The sequence below is a fragment of the Amia ocellicauda genome, chromosome 7 (genome assembly GCF_036373705.1).
Source record: "Amia ocellicauda isolate fAmiCal2 chromosome 7, fAmiCal2.hap1, whole genome shotgun sequence".
Taxonomy (NCBI): domain Eukaryota; kingdom Metazoa; phylum Chordata; class Actinopteri; order Amiiformes; family Amiidae; genus Amia; species Amia ocellicauda.
In genome coordinates, this window is record NC_089856.1 from 11,912,268 (window position 1) to 11,919,417 (window position 7,150).

Sequence of the window (7,150 nt, forward strand, 5' to 3'; positions counted from 1 at the left end):
GCAAGATAATCCTCTTGAGTTAATAAGCCAATGCAGCCTGCAAGCACTCAACATGCGTATATATTACACTAATGTCCCGATGAAAATCTGCACCCACATCCTGATTTATTTAAAGATCTGAATGATTTGAGTTAAATTGCAATTCCAGCTTAATGCTCAATTTCATCAGATACTTCTATAGGTATGATCCAGCGGGCATCATTTTACAGATCCCAGTAATGTGCATGTAGGAATCTCTGTAGGATTACCTCCCAGAAAACTGCAGGATTTCTCTGCTTGTATCCCGAATTATACAGAATCATGCAAATTTATGCGTGTGTGTGTGTGTGTGTGTGTTTTGTGCAGGAGCTGCAAAAACATCCAAGCAAATTAACACACACACACACACACACACAGGTGCACACAGTCAGGCTTGCAGGTACTAGGAGCCCTTGATGACAGATTGACAAGAGCGAACATACGAAGCTGACTCAGGACGGCCAGGGTTGAGCAGACAGCTGATTGGATGACACAGCCCTTTCAGACACGGGCCACTTCCTCTTGGGCTGCCATGCAAATGGACTGGGTTGGCCAAGTCGGCTGTGTACGCGACCTCTGCCCTCACCCTGCAGTCTGAAGAGCCTTCGAGCTGTCTCATTATCCCTCCTCTCACAGTGACATTTTAGGTGGTCAGAAAGAGGACATGGTAAAGTACAGGAAATGGTAAAGCTGGTGTTGTTTTCCTTATTTGGGCTTTACGCATCCTAGAGCAGTTTGGACAGTTCTTTTCTTGTCTTTTTTGTTTTGTAACCCTTCCTAATCATTCACTGACTTACCCTTGTATTTGTACCAAGCAACGTTGTAACAATAGAATTGAATGTTTTCACCTTCAGTCGGAAAGCTTGTCCGCTTCAAAGCTGTGGCATATGACGACGGGGATACTTTGTCGAATGTGTCTGTTTTTGACACAGTAACAGGTTACAGTGTTGATTTCATAGGCGGGCGAAGACGATAAAAACATGACCAAGGGTGTTTCAACAGCAGTTCAGTGTGCTGCAGTCCTAAAGCTCTCCACAAGGTGGCACCCTTTGACCTCCATTCACAAGAGTTGGTTTGAAGTTCTCACCCCGCCTGAGGGGGCATTTCACACGTTTGATTTCAATCCCCAGCACCTCTTGATGTTCGCACTGTTGACTGATTCTTCTCATTGAATACCGACTTGTACCCGGAAAACAACATGAGAAGAAGAGAAAAGATAAGCGCTTGGATATTTTTTTCTGGATGTGATATTTTTGAAGACCAGATGGACGCACTTCAATAAATTTATTTCTACATTTAGCGAAGCAATCTAATACACTTGACCAGGAGAATATATTGACATTCGTTCTGAAAATATTAAAAGTACATTTTCCAATAGATCAATTCATATTTACATGTAATTCAAAATTCACTCCACCCCCAAAACATGTCTCTCTTCTTTGTGGGTCCTCCACTCTTGAGTGGCATTTGGGAGCTGCGCAGTCGCAGTGAACCGCAGACACTACTGTAGTTCCAGCCCAGCGCTAACTCAATTACCTCAGATGCCACAATAAAATTAGCACGCCATATGGTACAGTTGTGCAGTGGGATTTTAAATGCACTGGCAATGCTGACACAATACCAGTTTAACAATTTACTGGTGTTTTTGCTCTACAACGTGCTAACACAAGACCGCAGATAGCACTGCTCCAGCTACATAACAGTGGTAAACTGTGGGCAAGTGTACTGTGCTGTTACTCTAATTCTCTGTGTCTGCTATTGTATAGTCGAAAGAAAGCAGCCTAATGTACCAACGTTAAACCACAACAAAACAACGTGAATGGTCACAAAAGCCTAAAGGGGCCATTTTGTTAAGACTACGGCCATTATGTCCCCTATTACTAGTTTACGCTCCCTACCACACCTTTGTGACTTACTGACTCCTGCAGGAGGAAGACCATGATGACGATGATGATTATGTTCTGTCAATCACTTCCTCCTCCCACAGCTTTTGTGCTAGACCAGTGGTTGTCAAAGTGTGGCCCCTGGCCCACCAGTGATCCAGACTGGGCCTCCAGGGGGTCCATGGGCTGATGCCAATGCTGATAGCTCTGGAAATAATGATAATGTTTATACCTTTGGTTTCTGACATGAATTAATATTTTACTTGCATAAATTACGTTATATTTCATTATAAAAAGAAGTCAGGTAGACTATGCTGATTGGGGGAAAAAAAAAAAACACCATTCTCTGGTCCGAGGTTTTTCGTGGGTGAGTGGCCCTCAGGCAATCTACCCAAAACACATTATACTGTGAATGTAGCACTTTAGCTGAATCTTAAACATTAACATATAAGCCCCCCCACCCCCAAACAAAGAGCACAATTTTACTATGAAAACCGTTGTAACCACGCCTCTGATCATTCAACTCCCCATTTAGTGCAACAATTCAGTGACTTTAATTTCTCTTCCAAAAACTTGCAAACAACGAAAAATACATGTATGACTAATATTTGAGTTTTTCCGTTTTTATTTGTTTATTTAACAGCCTTGAAAAGCTCAATCGACATGGATGACCCTGTGGAGCATCAAATCTCTTTCCAGCTGTCTTTGCTAATTTGAGACAACAACACTTTTTTTTTTTTTTCCCATTTAATTTTAATCTACATTTGTATACCTCATAACAAATACAACACATTTGTCTCTTTAACAAACATTTAACAGGTCAGTCTAGACGGCAGGAATATCCAGGTGTGTATTCATTAATTATTTTGTTTGTTTGTTTGTTTGTTGCAGGCTTATTTCACTACTAAGTGGAGAATAAATTTATCCCGTTCGATAAATCACCCGCTAGACGTTTCCTTCTATGTCCCGCTGACACCGTCTAGTCTCTGTAGATGATGATGATAATGATAAAAAAAATATTAATAATAATAAACTTTTGAGGACTTCTCTCCGTACGGTGATGAGTTTTCTTAAAAATTGGAAAAAAAAAATCTTTTTGAAAGTAAGCTGAGAGTGGTGGTGCTCAGCGCACTCTGCTGCCACATTTCTGCTGATTGTGTTGGAGGCGAACTAATAAGCATCACATTTCTCTCTCTGTCTCTCTGACTGGAGAAATAAAAAAGTCTGCTGCACAAATACTGTGAATGTCAGACTGCACCCCCCCCCCCCCTTTTCTTCTGAGATCTCTGTTAACCCCCTCCCTTCTGCCAGAGAGAAAACTGAATGTTTCAGCTTAATAGGACACACAGGGGGAAAGAAATGACAGCCTTTTCATTCAGCTTATGTTCAGATGTTTGGTGCTGGCCCAGGGTTCGAGTTCTATTTCTCAGGAAACCTAGACTTCTGTTGAGGTAAGGTTTGCGTTTCTGCAGGGTTCGGTTGATTTTTCCTGAGTGAGTGTTGCTTTAGATGCTTGGCCTTGGTTTGGTTTGCTTTGGGGTTCTGACCATTGTATTGTAAGGAGCAATAAGGGGTTTATCTGAACTTTTCTCTCATCTTAGCCCTGACAAGAATGACAGATTGTTTTAAAAGAACTCACTTTTATTATTCAGTACTCTTCCCAAACTCCTGTCTTAACTGAAACCCAAACATTGCCTGAATTATTCACAATGTGTCGGTTCTACAATCCCCCAAATGTAAGACTCGCTACCTTTTTAACTGTTAGCCTAATCCAAGCAATCTAAGCACGAACTCTTAACATGAGGCCTGGACACAACTTGACTGTAACCTCAGAACTATTTTTTTATGTTTTTGGTCTGTCTATCTATTTTTCTGTATCTATATCTATCTTCATTTATCACTGCAGTTTAAGTCATCCACAACGCTGTCTGCTTCTCGTCTGATCAAAGGCTGGCATATTACAATGGTTGTTAGCAGTTGTTCAGATCTGTACACTTTACACAGCGTTTCTCTGCAAATGATTTAATGCAGGTCATCATATCTGCAGCTCATTGTGTGTGTGTGTGTGTCAGCAAGCAAGATCCACTTTGGCTTGTAATTTCAGACCACTTGGGCTCCAGGGACCACAAAGTGTCCCTTCCCCTCCCTTCCTTTAAAAAGAAATACTTAATTTTTTTTTTTTTGTTGCGGCTAGTGCTCAAGGGTTTTGATCTAGCTTTGGACAGGAGAACAATCTCTCCCTGAGGCAGGAACTGAACGGGCGCCTGCCACCTCCTCCTCCACAGAGTGACAGCCCTTCCCAGCATCTAACAAAGCAGGTGCCAGCGAACGAAACGCCAGCGCGCACCACTCCCCAATTAAGGGGATAAGTCCTGTCACTTCAGCATGCTGGGAGATGGGGGGGGGGGGGGGGAACGGCTGTGAAGAGAGCAAGTTGTCTGAGTCAGCACTAGCAGGCCCGGGCTCCCGGCTCAGATCTGGCTGAGCAGAAAAGGAACAGCCGCCTGCAGTCACAACAGGCAATTAGAGGGGGCCAAAGGGAGAGCCAGCCAGGGTAGGCCCTCCTGGGACCCCCCTGGCAGAGAAGAGTGTGGGCTCAATGAGAGGAGGGCAGCACGGTGTTGGGTCAGACCAGATCTGATGTGTTTTTAAGAGGAAAGAAAAAACAAAACAAAAAAAACTTGGAAGGCACTTATTTACCCTCACTCTTCCACCTGATTTGGAATGGCAAATTAGTTGGACCACCCCCCCCCCACCCACAGCTGTGACCAAGGACGAGGGATAACATGAGGCCAGACGAAATCTAAAGTTTGACCTGAGCGCCAGTACGATTTGCTTGTGTTAGAAGCCTAGAAAATGTGGTCAGTTTAGGACCCTGATTGAGTAGAAGCTCCTACATGTGCTGCTGTGTCCTGCTGACAGCTGGTTCTTTCTCCTGAGCAGAAGCAGGACTGACTAACAAACACAAGGTTGTCGCACTAGATCCTGGCAGGTGTGGGACGTATTCAAAGCTCTGACAGGAAGATCGCAGTTCACTTCTGAAGTCATTACAAAGCCAAGGAGAATACGACATGCCCTTGCAGCCATTCCTTGTAATGGAACAGTCTAAAAAAACAAAAAAGGCCTTATGAGATTTAGCCCGTCCCCTTTTCCCACCTCTTTATCCCCCCCACCTGCCCGCCTCACCCCCGCCTCCCCCCCGCCTCCCACATCCTCTCCGGAGTGACTGAGTGCCAGCTAAAGAGCACATCTCTGAGAGAGTGCAGCTGGAAGTGTAACTATCAGAGGTCAAGTCATATTTAACTGAGCCGCCAGGCTCTCATAACAGCCACCTTCTGGCGAGCTCACAGCCCCATTAGGCCACCGCGACTCAATCACCCCCCAACGCAAAGTCAATACTGTCATGGGAGAGATGAGGGATGGCCACCTGGTCCTCCAGCCACTGCTCCAGGGAGCCAGGCTTGACAGGCCAGAGGTTCTTCCACGCCTGAATGGATAAGTTTGTCATTAAGTGATGACAAGGCCTTGGGGTGGGTAAAGGGGGAGGGGTGAATAGACATGAGCAGAAGATAGGAGCGAAAGGCGATCCAGTACCCTGGGATGTTGGGAAGAAAAGGTGAAAAGCCTTAACTCTGAGACTCCTCCCAGGTGTTCAGCTCAGGGTTGTTGCCCCAGTCCATGATAGACTCGGCCATAATTCGCGAAGTCCCTTTGAACTCCAGAGCTGTGATCTCCTCAAAGCTTGCAATACAGGCACAGTGGAGAGACTTGGCCCTGATGCCGCCTATCTTTGCTCCAGCTGGGTGAGATGATTGTGGGCATGCGGGAACCGTTTCATCATGACATTGCCTCATCTGTGCATGGCTTCCGTGTGAACATACCTAGTGGTCAGGCAGTCCCCTGATCTTACGGACACCATTATAGATCTGTACCTCCTCCTTCCAAAAATAACAATGCTCACCTCAATTAACTCTCATCTCTCCACCAGGTGCGGCTCGTTCATGTGGGCAGGTGAGGCAGAGCCCATCTAGAAAATTTATCCAAAACATAGTTCTTCCTCATAAACTCATTATCCACATCAATACATCATACATGACTTTGTAATAAATATCACCCAGTTTCTGTACAATCAATGAATCAAATTAGACAACAAGTGTCGATATTTCAGAGTTAAAATCACTTTTTTTAAATCACAAGCGTCTGCCCCTCATGCTCCACAACTGTGTCTGTGTACCAGTCTCTTGTGTCAGTCCACACTGTGAGATAATTGTTAAGATAGCGATAAAAGCAGCTGCGCCACGGTGTGTAACTGTACAAGTTGGTAATTAAGCAGCTTGGCCCGACAGAATAGACATTAACATTACTCAACAAACAAAGGACAAAAGGAAAATGTAAAACAGGACATTTTCAAGTGCATAGTGTGACTAGAAAACACGGCTCTGTTTCTGCTCTACACGAAGTACAGTATTCTGTTTTCGCTGCATATTGTTCCGGTCTATCATCGTGTCTTTTTAGGTGTGGACACTTGGGTGAGAGGATAATAGAAATCCATCTTTTAAAGTACGTGCAACCACAGCGTTTTGTGGGCTACTAGCTGCAATGTTCTCAGTAGGCTGTTTTCAGTCTGTTCTCTTAAAGCCTAAAATTCAGTCACATGTTACTCTGCGCATGCCTAAATTCCATAAAATGTTCATGTTATTATTCAAAGTACGATTTCAAATGTGGGCGTGGTTAGCGATTAATGGACTGCCCCACCAGTATTAATGGCCACGAGCGCTACTGCTCTCCACCAAATTTGCCCTCAAACCCATATGCTCATGGTGTGAAACACTTCAAAGCAGAAGATGGTGAACACTTTTGCTCACACAATAGAGGCCGCAGCACACGAGTATGAGTTCTGACTCCTACAACTTACACCCAAACCACCTCAAATGTACTGCATACAGCCCCCTCCCCCGCACCACGTTCGCTACTGCGACCAGTATAGAGTCTGTAGTGACTGATGGGCTACGGATCGCATCTGCTCTCAAATGACAGATTAATGTGACAAGCAGATGGTTTTCCTGTCATCTCTTTAATCACAGAAATTCAGCTGGGCGAGGAAACAGAGCTTTGTCTTGTCAAATGAACATAAATATGTGACAAATTAATCTGGATGCGTCGAAATAATAAATGCCGGTTTGCGGGAAGGAGATGCAGATCCTGGCGTAATCATCTATCTGGGAGAAATTACTCTCTCTCTCTTTTCG